Source organism: Caretta caretta, chromosome 1 (assembly GCF_965140235.1).
Source record: "Caretta caretta isolate rCarCar2 chromosome 1, rCarCar1.hap1, whole genome shotgun sequence".
NCBI classification, from domain to species: Eukaryota; Metazoa; Chordata; order Testudines; family Cheloniidae; genus Caretta; species Caretta caretta.
The window spans coordinates 126775710-126790563 of record NC_134206.1 but is presented as its reverse complement, the minus strand read 5'-3'; the positions used below and the strand labels follow the sequence as shown (position 1 = coordinate 126790563).

General features: G+C 43.4%; 1 protein-coding gene and 1 long non-coding RNA gene across 7 annotated transcripts in view; one reads left to right on the top strand and one right to left on the bottom strand.

The window, feature by feature from the left end:
- Positions 1 to 11653: 11653 nt before the first annotated feature.
- On the bottom strand, positions 11654 to 13316 carry LOC125640855 (uncharacterized). Its single transcript, XR_007357927.2, has 2 exons — positions 12334 to 13316; positions 11654 to 11961 (listed from the first exon to the last, which is right to left on the bottom strand). It is a non-coding gene; the product is annotated as an uncharacterized LOC125640855 (long non-coding RNA).
- A 3-nt stretch (positions 13317 to 13319) lies between these two features.
- LOC125640850 (E3 SUMO-protein ligase ZBED1) overlaps positions 13320 to 14854 on the top strand; it is a 79461-nt gene continuing 77926 nt past the window's right edge. For all 6 annotated transcript variants that reach the window (XR_007357926.2, XR_007357925.2, XR_007357922.2 and 3 more), the window contains exon 1: positions 13320 to 14247. The gene's annotated coding sequence lies outside the window, so the exon portion shown is untranslated. The remainder of the gene's footprint in view (positions 14248 to 14854) is intronic.

Here is a 14854-nt window from a genome sequence, read left to right as displayed (position 1 = left end):
AAATCCAGTCTCATGCTTGTGGTTGGCAATATGGTAGTGCATAATTTCAGGAGCTATTTGCTCCTTTGGGAGTGTTTTGCTTCCGTTGCCCTCAGAGCCTAGAGCATTAAGCAAGTTGACCTGACTACAGTCACATTGCTTATATGAATAAGTTGCATGTCCAGGGATGCTGCATGCGATTGGACTTCCTTTAAGAACAGCCTATGCAAAATGTGGTCCCTGATCCTATGAACTAATCTATATGGGCAAACTCCTGTTCCTGTTCAGAGCCCTATAGTCAGCCCATGCAAGATGACTAGGGACTTGAAGTTCAAACAAACTGCATGTGAGTAGAAGGGTGCAAATGTAAAATTGGGTAAAATATCTCACATATAGTTCACTTCAACGTTCATGGAGCAGCTAACATGAGTAGCCCGTAATGAAATAACATTACACTCACGTTCTTCAGGGCTGTAGTAAAATAAGAGGAAGCTGAGTCATAATACAGAAAACCTCTGTAGTGGCTGCTCTGTATTCAAAAAGCCTAGGGATTCACTTCTGCCACACCATCTGCATGAGACACATCATCCAAAATAAAAAGAAATACCTAAAACAGGTACATACTGGCTGTTGGTGAAAAGCCTTAAGGGCAGATGTATTCCTTTTAATCCCATTAGGTGGAGCCATCAGACAAGAGGAAATGGAGTAAAAGTCAGCACAGCGGGCATTGTTCGGAAATATTAGTCCTGTGGTATTCACATATTTTTCTCTGCCAGGAATTTTCTCCTTATGATATGGTCCATTCTTATCCAACTAAAAGCTTATCACATACAACTGCAATTAAAATAATAGGTTCTTTAACCTACCCATACAGTTAAGTTTTCATTAGCTTAACACACTATTGAGTCTGAGGTATTTAGATACTCCAGCAAGAGAGGGTGATATAAGTACCTAGACAGACAGAGAACTAGACATAGAAACAGAAAACCAGTGCACACAAAGAATTAAAGAGCAGCAAAAAAAAGAGAGAAGGGAATCTCGGTAAGGGCATGATCTTGCTCCTATTGAAGTTAATGGCCAAAGTCCCACGGACATTAACAGTGAAGGATCAGGCTGAAAAGGGGTAATGCCAATATAGTCATAAACAAGTTATCCATAAAAGCAATTTTAAATAAGATGTTTAAAAAATGAAAATGAGAAAATACTTTGAACATTTCCTGCTTTTTAAATTCTAGCTTCTTACAAGACTGAACATGAAAACCCACTGAGTCAGAGTATTATTTGATTTATTATTTGTATTGCAAATACAAATGTGAGCTCTAGACATGGATCAGGGTCCATTGGACTAGTGCTGTACTAACACAGAACAAAAAGACCCTGACCCAAAGAGCTTACAATCGAAGTACTGTTTTATATCTGTGTATGTTTTGTATCTTGAAGCTTATTGGTGATTAAACTGATTGCTCAGTTTTGTACAGTAAATAGGTAGTTTTCAGTATTTTTGTCACCTAAATAGCTGTAGTCTCCTAAGGGGGTAAATATATATATTTGACTAGGGAGCCAACGAGTGCTTTGCAAATTGTACAGACATGTGGAAGAAATAAATCTGCATTGGTTCCTAGAAGACTCTATACCTTATATCTAACTTAATTTAATCACTTCAAGTGTGAGGAAAGCCTATTAGTTTTATCTTTGCCTTATGCAAATGTAACACTTTCATGATAGACCATTTTGAGTGGAGTTTAGCCACTCGTCAGGATTTAATTTCTCCCGGGGAAGAAAATCTCATCATTTCATGACCATCGGTCTATGATGTTTGGAATTCTTGTCATTTATATGAATAGAATCTGGCTTGTTCTAGTTTTTGCAACAACACATTTTGTAGATACTTAGTCAAAATTCCTATTCCATTTTTACCCTTGTTTTTAGTTTGCATTGCTTTGCACCCAAAGTAAACACTATTTAAGCTTTGTGTTAAGAGAAGAATTATGCAGCAGTTGTGAGACATGAGAACTGGCAATTTTGGTTGTGTGGTGAAATCAGCTGCCCTTATTACCAGGGGGACTTTGATATATACACAGGGTTAGATTTGTCCTCATTAACATGAGGAGATGACAATTTCTTCCAACAGTGGGGGCTGGGACACTGCAAGAGGAATTGCCTTCCCCCACCTTAGGAACAAGCGATCTGTTTTACTAATCTCCTTCAGAGTTCTTGTGGTCAAGAGCAGCTTTCAATTTCCCCAAAGGCTCATCCCTAGCAGTGCCTCTTCCTTACCTGTTGTTCTAATAAGGGTGTGATAGGCAAGAGTGTAAAGGCTGAGCTCTATTTCCTGGCTCATATGAGCATGAGACAGGTTTACTCTTGTCACATGGCAGACTGCTACTGCATCTTCCACCCACTGTTTAGACTACTGAGGCCAATGGGAGCTAGAGTTGTTTTCAAATTAAATCTGACCTATAGTGTTCACCTGAGTTATTCCCAGGATGATATGAGTGACTATGCTGTGTACTCAGTTTTCCTTTCAAATTTTCTTCTCCAGACTGATTTCTCTTTCCCAGTTATAATATCAACTCAAGGTACTTACATGGCCCCTGTTACTAATCTTTGATGTATGTATCCTCACAACACCCCAGTGAGGTAGGGAAATGTGATTATCTCCATTTTACAGATGGGGAGCTGAGGCACTGAGAGGCTAAATGCATTGCCCAAGGTCACACAGGAAATCTGTGACAGAGCACAGAACTAAACGTGGGTTTTGTTAATCTCAAGTTAGCACCTTAATTATTGTATCAGCCTTCCTTTCTAATGCATGTTAACATCACAGAAATAATACAGGTCCATTGAAAGCCTCAAAAAATTAATTGAAGGTTATGTCTCAGTGTTAATCCATCCTCCTTTATCTACTGCAGCTGATATAACCCTCTTATAGGGAATTCACTTTGTATTACATACTATCTTATGTGTGAAATTCACCCCTGAGCAGAGTAATAGCACAGGGCCCATACCCCTTGAAGTCCTACATAAGTCTTATTTTGTGACTTTTGTGGTGTGTACATCTTGTGTTGGCCTTCTGAATGGGATGGATTTCATTTTCACATGAGCTGCAATATTAGGTAAAATACAGAGTGGTTTAAAGACAGAAAACCAGCCTTTACCTCAATTTCCACGATTTTCAATAAAACTCATCAAGTTATCATGACTAGGCTTATAAGAAGTGGATGAAAAGCTTTGATGTGAAGAAAAACAGGTGAAACTTGACATGTTTTGCTTATTTCACAATGCAGTGGAAAGGAATAGTAAAGTTTTGGAAGCCTAACTGCTGTATGTACACTAACTTTTTAGCCATATTTTCCTAGTTTGCATCAAACCAGGACTGAGCAGACTCCTGACAGGAAGAGCTTGGAAAGAAGGTGAACACAAGGTTTTATGACCCACAAGAAAAACACAACATGAAATGGAGAAAATAAGTAAATAAAAATATTTGCATAGCATAACTCGAGATCTATTGTTTATAGTGCTGTATTGCTCCCCCCCCCCCCCCCCCCCCCCCCCAAGTTTTTGGACTGATGTGCTGGAAAGAGAATAAAATATTTGCTCCAACTTCTTTTTCGGTCCCTTTTGAGAGAGTTTTAAGTAACTGTCTCTGTATCCAAATATTGTTTCTTTTTGAAGGTGCATTGCTACTGCTGCTGCAGCCCCTTGCAAGGAAGAGAAATAATAACTAAATCCTTACAGACAGTTTGAACATTTTAAATACTGTGTATATGGAGGTCAAACTTGGGACTCATGGTTTTGCCTTATGTCATCAAAAATATATTTTTTTCCCAGTTTTGCAGTAACGTCTTGGATTTGACCTATGTCACTGATGTCACTTTTTTTTTTAATAATTGTATGAGCATAAACTCAGTTAGCAGAACTCATTTTTATTTCCAAAATCTCAAGGAGAAGAGAATAAAAATCCCTGACAAGAAGGAACTGGATCTCTCTATGCTGCTTGAACTCTGAGGGGTGAAGATGTCTGAGTGAAAGCAAGGGATCCCCAACTGTTTGGCCTGGGTTAGCCCTAAAGGACAGTAGAGCTTGCATATTATAGAAGCTTCTATTACCTTTTGGAACCTAACACTGTAACTCATTTGTGTGTGTGTTTAACTTCTTTATCCTTGTAAATAACTCTCATTTCTTTTCTTAATTAATAAATCCTTAGATAGTTTATTATAGGATTGGCTAAAAGTGTTGTCTTTGGTAAGCTATCTAGGAAGTCAACAGTGTGCTCTTGTTGCCAAGAAGGCTAACGGCATTTTGGGCTGTGTAAGTAGGGGCATTGCCAGCAGACAGATCATTCCCCTCTATTCGACATTGGTGAGGCCTCATCTGGAGTACTGTGTCCAGTTTTGGGCCCCACACTACAAGAAGGATATGGAAAAATTGGAAAGGGTCCAGCAGAGGGCAACAAAAATGATTAGGGGACTGGAACACATGAGTTATGAGGAGAGGCTGAGGGAACTGGGGATTGTTTAGTCTGCGGAAGAGAAGAATGAGGGGGGATTTGATGGCTGCTTTCTACCTTAAAGGGGGTTCCAAAGAGGATGGATTTAGACTGTTCTCAGTGGTAGCAGATGACAGAACAAGGAGTAATGGTCTCAAGTTGCAGTGGGGGAGGTTTAGGTTGGATATTAGGAAAAACTTTTTCACTAAGAGGGTGGTGAAGCACTGGAATGTGTTACCTAGGGAGGTGGTAGAATCTTCTTCCTTTGAGGTTTTTAAGGTCAGGCAAAGCCCTGGCTGGGATAATTTAGTTGGGAGATTGGTCCTGCTTTGAGCAGGGGGGTTGGACTGGATGACCTCCTGAGGTCCCTTCCAACCCTGATATTCTATGATGCAGTTGACCTGGGGTAAGTAACTATTCCTTTGGGACTAAGAGTAACCTTTATGACTATATTACAGCATTAAAAAGTATGTCAGAGAAAGATGAATGCTTGTACAATTAAAGAGCAACAGCCTCTAAATCACCAGGTATGCTCTCTCTTTACTGTGTTAGCAAGAGGTGAATGGTAGATAAGTCAAGAGCTCACTTGCTAGAGAACACATCTCTCTTTGTCATTTTAAATAGACGCATAATAGAGCCTGTTCTCTCTCATCCAGTGATTCCCAAACTTCTTCCGCTGTTTGTGCAGGGAAAGCCCCTGGTGGGCCGGGCTGGTTTGTTTACCTGCTGTGTCTGCAGGTTCGGCTGATCGCGGCTTCTAGTGGCCGTGGTTTGCTGCTCCAGGCCAATGGGAGCTGCTGGAAGCGGTGGCCAGTACGTCCCTCGGCCCATGCCGCTTCCAGCAGCTCCCAATGGCCTGGAGCAACGAACCGTGGCCACTGGGAGCCACGATCGGCCGAACCTGTGGACGCGGTAGGTAAACAAACTGGCCCGGCCCACCAGGGGCTTTCCCTGCACAACCAGTGGAACAAGTTTGGGAACCACTGCTCTAATCTTACTCTCTAATGTCCTGGGACCAACACAGCTACAACAACACTGCTTATAACCATGGAAGATATAGAATTTTGCTGTCTGAAACGGAAACTCCACAACAGGAAGAAAAAGGAAGCGAAACTTAACAGCAACATCTACTTCCTGAGCAAATGCAAGAAATAAAACATCATCCCCAGAGGTCTCACCATCTCAACCCTCTGACCACTACATATGCTGAATGGATCTGCAGAAGGACTTCAAAAATCTGAGGAACCACTCACATGCACCTCAGACAAGAAATGCTGCCACACACTTGAAGAAAAATAACAGGAAATTTACCTAGAAATCATGCAAGAAACCCAAAACTACTATCAAAAAAAACCTGATGAGAGCCATCCAACACAAAACAAAGTGGAACCAACTACAGCAATTCTACAACCCACAGAACACCACTTCTAGGAGAAACCATGGAACTGGGATCCACCAAATGGATACTACATGACATCCCAACGTCATCAATTTATCAGGACTACTCCAAACGAGAGCTGAATAATCTATTCTTTTTCCAAGGGACTGAACTTCCGACCCACCACAGAACATGATACCATACTAACATGTGGAGAACAGGAAAAATTCTTCTGCCAACTCCACCTCAAGAAATTCTTTCACAACAATGGCGACACCACCAACAATTACCACATCCCCAACAACAGTCATAAGAAAAAAGAGCCATCTGACTGGATAATCCCACAGTGGACAAAACCACACTTTTGATCATTAAATTGATTGGTTCAGGGAAAAAATTGACTGTGAAACCTTTAACAAACATCACATCCATCACAATCTCTCCATCACCAAGAGGACAGCTAAATAGTCCCTGAAATCCAACCATCAGATAGTTCTCAATTGTAATGATTAAGTGAATGAGGCCAGCTCAACACTCTCCAACACCACCAACTATAAAGAACACAAAGAAGATTCCAAACCACAATTTACCCAGGAATTTAAGGATATAATCAAATCCTTTCCTCAAACAACTCCAAGAGAAACTTTACAACTTCATCCCACATGAACCCACCCCAGGAACTTTCTACATGCTTCCCAAAATATACAAACAAGGGAACCCAGGCAGACCCATCATATCTGGCCATGGCACTGTTACTGAAGGAATATCAGGATTCATAGACACCATTCTCAAACCACTCACCACACACAGAGCCAACTTCCTTCAGGACACAACTGACTTCCTCCAGAAACTCTGCCAAATTAACAACCTCCCTCAGAACACTATCCTTGCCACCATAGATATCACCTCCCTATATTCCAACATCCCTCACAATGACAGCATCACTGCCTGCCTCAAATATTTACAAGACAATGGACAACACTCAGATATCCACCCGCCCCCATCCCCAAACACATCCACTTCATCCTTACCCATAACAATTTTACATTCAACAACACACGCTTTGTCCAAACCATGGGAACAGCTATGGGTACTCAGATGCCTCCCCAATACGCCATCATCTTCATGGGCCACCCCGAAGAAGAATTTCTAGACAAAGGCACCTCAAAATCAATGTATACCTGAGATACATTTACGATATTTTAATCCTCTGGACAGATGACTTAAACTCCCTCATCGATTTCCACCAGAACTTCAACAACCACCACCAAACCATTAAAATTTCTCTAGAACACTACCCTACTAGCATCTTCCTGGACACCAGAATCAGCTTCAGCAATGGAACCTTACAAACAACTACATACAAAAAATCCATGGATCGCCACACCTACCTTCACAGATCCAGTAACCACCACAGACGCACAAAGAAATCTTTTATCTACAGCCAAGCATGCAGATACAACAGAATATGCTCCGAGGATAAAGTCCTGGATATACATCTTAACACACTTAAAACTGCCTTCACCAAACAAAGACATTCCACTGGAGAAGTAGAACACATCAGGTAACAGGCCAGCCACATACACCGAGATAACCTGCTTCAATACGGAAATAAAACCCCCTCCAATCACACACTCCTAGTAGACAGCTACCACCTCACACTGTAACCCATATGGGGTATCATCAAACAATTACAACCCAAAGTTGATGGGGACCACATTCTGAAATAAATCTTTCCTGAACCCCCTCTTCTGGTCTTCCAACAACTCACCAAGCTCATCATCAGAAACAACCTCCCCGCAGACCAGGACACACCAACACAAAGCAGCACAACAGCTGCAAAACCTGTAGACATATCACCATTGCTATGATGATCAACACCCCATTCCTCCAAAACACATCTTTCAGGATCCAAACATGCCTATCACAACATATGGTGTGCTGTACCTCATCAAATGCCCCAATAGCAATAGTGTTTCTCCCCTCCTCACTACACAACTGGGGAGGTATTAATGGACCATTTCACCTTGAATGTTCCCTTGTACATTAGCAGTAATTTTTTTCAAATATTTAAATGACAGCTTGATTGTAGATTCCAGTTTTCATCAGAGCACAGTTGTTTATCTAGATATGTGTGTGAGTCGAGCTGTTAGCCCTAAAGATCTATTACTTGATTGGTGTCTGAAGGGAAAAAAATATACCTTCAGTTGAATTGGGCTTACGTTGGTGTCCACAATATCCAAAATCTGATCTCAAATGCTGTGCTGGGGACATTCCCAACACATAAAAAAGAGAACCCTTCTCACTCACATCCCTTCCAGCATTGGATTGGAAAACCCAGATTATACTTCCTGTAGAAAAGAAGGAACTGAACTGTGCTATGCAGGATCCTAACCAGTAATGTACAATTTTGTAAGAATCTGCCTTCCTTTGAGGATTATCTTCTGCATTCAGGTCCATGACCATTTTTTCCTTCCACTCCTTTCTTGTATTTATCACCTGTGTACGCCACCAGGCTCCAAAAAGTTTAGAAACCAACTCAGCCCTGATGTTTACTTCCAACAGAGATTTTTCTGTCCAAAAGAGTAGTCTAGGCAACTAATCTCTAGTGCTCAGTGTAGATCAAAAATTCATAAACATAAGTACCAACAGCAGGAAGTACTGATACTCAGGAGTCTGTATCTAGGGTGTATTTATAATTTGGTTCCTTCCATGTGAGAAGCTCTTTGTCTTAAAACAAATAAACAAACAATCCCCCATGTCACTGAAAAATGAATAATGGACCTTTATTAGCTGATGATTTGATTTCCTTTCCCTACACTAAAGGAGGAAAATCTGATTAGCATATTAAAAGTCAAGAGAATTTTTTCCTCTTATTTAGAGTTGTCACATTCTGAAAATTGTGCCAAATAGGAGATAGAAGAGACTAACAATAATTCCTTTTTGAAATCTAATGGTGATGAAGAGTTGGATGTGTAAAGAGCCTGTCAGATGGACTTCTATCTCCATCCTAACTCAAGCAATTTTGCTCTCTCCTCTGATTCATTGTGCCAAAAAGTATGAAGTCCAAAGCATTTAAATAAACTTGGAACATCACTCCTCCTCTTTTCTTAGCCAAACTTTGCTAAATTTAATTCATGTTTTCCAGGCCCTGTGGATAAATCTTTCCTAATTGTATTATCTTACACTTCTTTAAACTTCACCCCTCAAGTAATCTCTATAATTAAGAGCTGTGCTATCTTTTTGTTTGCCATACCTCCTTGTTTTGTGTCATCCATACATTTTTGCAATTTCAAGTTTACCTTCTCCTTTAGTTCATTAATAAATAACATATTGGTCCATTATGGAGCTCCACTTTTATTTTGACAACATCATTGATAACTTTCTTTCCCATATCCCTCTTAAAAAGACAGATATAGGGGAAGGTATGAGGTTTTTTGAAGGGTGGTTTTGTTTAATGAACTGATGCTCATGAAAGGTGCCAGATTTTTGTAATGTTTTTCCAGGTTTTTATATCCATTATTATAGTATCTGAGAAGACTAATTGTTCTTTTAATTGACAGATAAGGCATAGACAGCAACACAGTGCTTTGCCAATATTTCTCAGTCCCTCTAAAATCTACCAACTCATCCAATCTTTGACCTTTTTATGTAAACTGTCAGTAAGGTTGTTTGTTATTGCCACTAGTGTTTTAGTGTGTTTATGATGTGGACGCATGTCCATTGGGAAAATGCCCAAAACTGCTAACTCAGACACCTGGCAGTAACACTAGCATCTTTTGGTCACTATGGGTTTGGGATGGGTTTTACCCAATGGGGTGGTGGTCAAAGGTTCCAGATCCCATTACCAATGCTTTAAGCTATCTCCTTTCCCATTGTTTCCTTTTCATATTCAGTTATTTATACCTTTTATTGGATTATCTTCAAGACAATATTTCACTTTTTCCTGAGTTTACTGTGCATTACCGCATTATAGGGTAAAATCCTGGGTCTGATGAGGTCAATGGTAAAATTCCCACTGACTTCAACAAGGCCAGGATTTTACTCTTAGTCTTATTGTTGTTATGAAAAGAAATATAGGAACATCTGACATGTACACTGAGCACCTTAGAAATGATTATAATACACAAGTGATAACACCCTATGTGGAGTTCTGTTAGTCTCAAAACCATTTTAATAGAACATATCTATTATATTTCTTCTCCACACAATGCCATAGAAACCAATGAAAACAGAAAATAACTGTGGTGGATACTAGATATGTGGGGAGCCTGTAAACAAAGCAAATTGGACTTGATCAGTTATTGTTTGATTCCCTGGACCTGATCTTCCTCTCATTTACACTCAGGGGTAATTTCACTGATGTCACTGGCGTTATGCATGTGTAGAAGCTGTAAGCAACAGAGGAATCAGGCTTTGAATGTTATTTTAAAACAATGACTGCAGACATTGGCCACACCTTTCATCACACAGCACAGCCCAATTCTGAGGGTGTGCTGACTTCAGGCCGCCCAGCAGAGAGGGGGTTGTGTGTGCTTTGGAGGTACTTTCCACCTGAATATATCCTTTATTGTGATGACATAGACCAGCAAAACCTGGGATTGTATAAGATCCACTGGCTTTATCACGCACTCAAGAATTTTTTTTTTTTTTTGTAACTGATGCCATTTACATCTTAGGACATTGGATAAGAAGCGTAGTAGAGATAGAGCATGGCAGGAACAGAGTTTGGATTGTTTTGTTTTGGCTCAGACTCACTGTGACATCAAGAGATATTTGAAGGCGCCTATGTCAAATGGTTGTCTTGTGTAAGCACATTGGGTTTGGATTTAATTTCAGCACATCTAATGCTATCCACACTACCGCATCATTTGTGATTTATGCACAAATTTTTGTATGTATCAATTCATGATAAACTTGTATTTGCTGTAGCTCAGTCTCATTCTCAAAGATAACAAAAGAGAAAATTAAAAGGAGAATGATCAATAGTTTACATCACTACTCTCCTTTAATTTATCATCATCTTACAAGATGAAAATTAAAATGTCTTTTCCTATCAATGTTGACTTTTTCTAATTAGCAAATATTTATTTCCCTTTCCACTCTCTTTTACTTATAAGGGATCTTAAAACTGAGATGACTTTTCTGTTTACTTCCTTATTTGTAAGCCAGCTTTGTTAACATAGATCAGGATAGTTTGGGTAACAGGTTTGTTAGTCAACTTGTGCTTTCTCTGTTTGCTCACTCTCCACCAATGACATCACATAAAACACAGACAAGCTATATTTTTAATTTCTCAGTCATGCTCTAATATATATGTAAATGTGAATTATATATGTAGAATTCAAAAGCTATTCCTTCCCAGACTGTTCAAGTTACATTTGGAGGATAAACAGAGTGATGGTGTCCCTTTTAAAACTACATGCACTACTCTGGTTCCCCCTCTGACAAGTTCTGTAGTATTAAACAAACTTTCTTGTTACTACTATGTCTAATGCTGCTAAGTTTGGTATTACTTGCTGGAGTGCTGTCAAGTTAAAAAAGGCTTCTCTAAGGACAACATAGAATAAGTGCTAAATGCCAGACTGTGAAAAGCAGCCATTCTGTGGAACAACTACTTTTCTTCTTATAGTTACAACTTCCACTAAACAAACTATTACAAGGCCAAGATGAGTTTTAAAGATGCTTTGTTGGTATTAATAGCAATATGTCCTAAATCTCTAGAATATACCTGCTTTTGAAATAGCATCTACTACCAGACTTATCTGTGATAAAGTAATGAGTCATGGTGAGCATGGACTCTATGCTGGATTTCATGAACACATTTATTATTTGTAACACAATCGCACCTGGAGGTGCCAAGCAGTTCATTTTGCAAAGAACTCTATGAACGTACAATCTCTACCCTGAAAAGTTTACACTCTGAAGAGACAAGACTGAGAATGGGAGAAAGGAAGTATTGTCATCCACATGTTGCAGGTGGGGAACTGAGGCACAGACAAATTAAGTGACTTTCCCCAGGTGACAGAGGAACTATATGGCAGAGGCAGGAATTGTGGGTATTCCCAGATGGCCTGAGTCTCCATCAGATTCCTCACTCACAAAACCATCCTTCCTAGATAAAAACAGAAAAGTTTAAAAAATTCCAAGCAATGGGAGTATCCAGCACTTCCCTGGGGAGATTATTCCACAGCCATTAGACATTTCACTATCAGGGCGGTTTTCGTTCATACAGTCTAAAACTCCCCTTTGTTATGTCCCATTGCTCTTCTGTGTCCCCCCAGGCATCACATTAGGTAACGCCTCCAGCACCTTGATGTTTGCACCCATCAAATATTTGTAGAGTATTCTGACGTCTGTCTCCCCAGTTTTTCCTTTATCCAAATTACACACATTTGGCTTTTAAGCTTTCCTTCTCCCCCTTCATAACTTGGGTTGCTCTTCTGTGACTGCCCCCCACCCCCCTTCGGCAGGATTTTTCTAATACCTGTGGTGGACAGAACTGGACAACTGCTCACCCCTTCCGGGGAGGATCTCTCGGGTTCTGACCTCGCTGGCTGGCCACAGAGGGCAACCGCCTTCCTGCATGGACGCTGAATCCGAAACCAGTGCGCGCGGGTAGCGTGCCTCACCCTTCGCTGGTCAGCGGGCTGGCTGAGGCAGGGCATGGCTGGCCGAGGCAGGGCATGGCTGGCCGAGGCAGGGCATGGCTGTCTGCTCCTCGTTTTGGTGGAGGCTTTTTCTGGAGGGCCCCTAGTAAATCACCCAAGAGCCCCAGTCCCGCCGCATCGCCACAGGGAACCACATGGACCCCTTGTCTCAGTTCAGCCGGTGAGCAGCACCTGCCTCTGGGGGATGCCCCTCGCCTCACACCCCAATTCCATCCCTCCCCTCAAAGCCGGGGTCATTGTATGCGGGCTCAGAACAGTGCGGCGAAGAGGGTCCGCCTCACCTGATGTTCAGCTTCCCGCCCAATCACGGCTGCGGCTGCCGCGCGGGGTCTTCGTCACGACCCCTCCCGGCCACAGCGGCACCCTCGGGCGGGGTGCGAGCCCTGGCGGGCGGGGGGACACCCAGCTCTCCTTCCCTTCTTTGCCCTGTTCGGTGGCAAGCGGCGGGGGCAACCCTCCGCCAGCCTCTCCGCTCCTAGTCACAGCAGCGGGTCGCCCAGGAAGCATAAAGGCGGCGGGGACGTCAATTAAAGGTGGTGGTGGTGGTGGTGGAGGGGGGGGGATCCCATTGCACGCCCCCCGCTCACTATAGTCACGGCAGCGGCCGAGGTTTCCCCGCTGCGCGGGGGCTGGGGGAGAAGGGGCGCCGCCGAGGCGAGGGGAGGACGGGGCGTGAAGGAGAGCAGGGGGAGGGAGCGAGGGGAGATGCAGCGAGGGGCGGGAAGGCTCTGCTGGGCGGAATACTAATCAGCCGGCTTCCCAGTCTGCAGCAGCCCCGCGGCCGGCGCTGCAGACACCCCCCCGCGAGCTCCGGCTCTCACACGCACAGCACCAGGGGACAGAACCGTGCTCCCGCCAGGCAGGCAGGCAGGCAGGGCTCCCGCCACTTGCACCCCCACCCCCCTCTCTCCCCACACTGCCCTTTGATGGCTTTCATCGGAGACCTTCCCGGGAGCCGGCTTTTTCACCCCCGCCCCCTCCGGGCTGTCTCCGCGCCGAAGTTTGAACGCCCCGGGTCTGCCGCTCCCGCCTCCCCCACGGCGCGGGCTTGAAGAAAGAGGCGAGTGCCGCTGGAGCCCCGGCGGCGCCCATGGCCGGATTATCAGCTTCGCTCCACTCGCCCGCTCTGGCCCCTCTTCTTCCCAGCGGAGCGCTGATCTTCCCTGCCGGAGAGCCGCAGCGGGGGCATGTGAGCGCCGCACCGTGCCCCGTGGAGTGAGCGTCTCCCTTGCCACACTCGCACACACTCGAAGAAGAAGAAGAAGAAGCCCGTTGCTAAAGCGCTGTCGACTGGGCACGAACCAATGCAGAGGCACCACCGGTTTTAGTGGGGGCTACTGCTTGCCTGGCAGGGTGGGAGGGAGGGTGGGTAGGGGGCTTCTGCCGGAGACCATCAGGATCGTTGCAATTACTAACCCCGCTCCTCTCCTTTGGCTGCGGCTCCTGCTGGGTGACATGCAGTCCCTCATTTCTCCTGTGACCAAGGCTATTCTGGTAGCTTTGTTCATCTTTGCCATCCTCCTGATCCTCTATGTGATTCTCTGGTATATCTGCCGAGATGTGGATTGCGACCACGGAATCTGAGCTGGGATGCTGGGCAACGGCTTAACATAACAAGTGACAGACACACACAAGCCAAACCAAAATCGAAGCCAGCCAAAAGAGCCCAGGGGAGAGAACCACAGTCGAGGCACAACCTGAGATTGACCTTCAGAGATCAGGGTGACCCGGTGAGTCTCCACAGATCTTGTGTACAAATGCGTGCCGGGGAGGGGGGCGGGGGGGAGGTAAGGAGAGAAGAAAGAACTTCTTGTGCTTAATTAAGCAATGATTGTACAACAAAACCTTCCCGCTGCACTTCTGATCTCAGAAAGTACTGCAATGTCAGATTGCCGGGACTGCCTTCCACAGCTTTTTCATGGGTGAATACAGTCACCAAAAATAAATGGTCCCTTTGGTTTTTCCCAAACTTGTGCGGACAATGTTTTCTGTCATTTTTATTCCGAGAACATTTTTATTTCACGGGGTCTTTCCGCTTAGCCTGGTCTTGCTAGGTCCATCGTTTCTGTCTGATCGTGGGGCACTGTAGATATATACAATAGTACCGAACTATAAAGATCCATGTCTTTATCTTTGCTGCGAGAACTCCTTTTAAAAAATGCGTCTGGTTGATGGTAGCAGGGAAAAGGCTGGAAGGAAAGTAAGACGGATGTGGTGGTGCCTTTTGCAGCCCCACATTGGTATGCAGGAGGTAGCTGCAGCGCTAAACAGACCATAAAGGTGAGCCCATGCGATAGAAAAGCAAACGCTTCGTCAATTTGAAAGAGAAAATCAAGG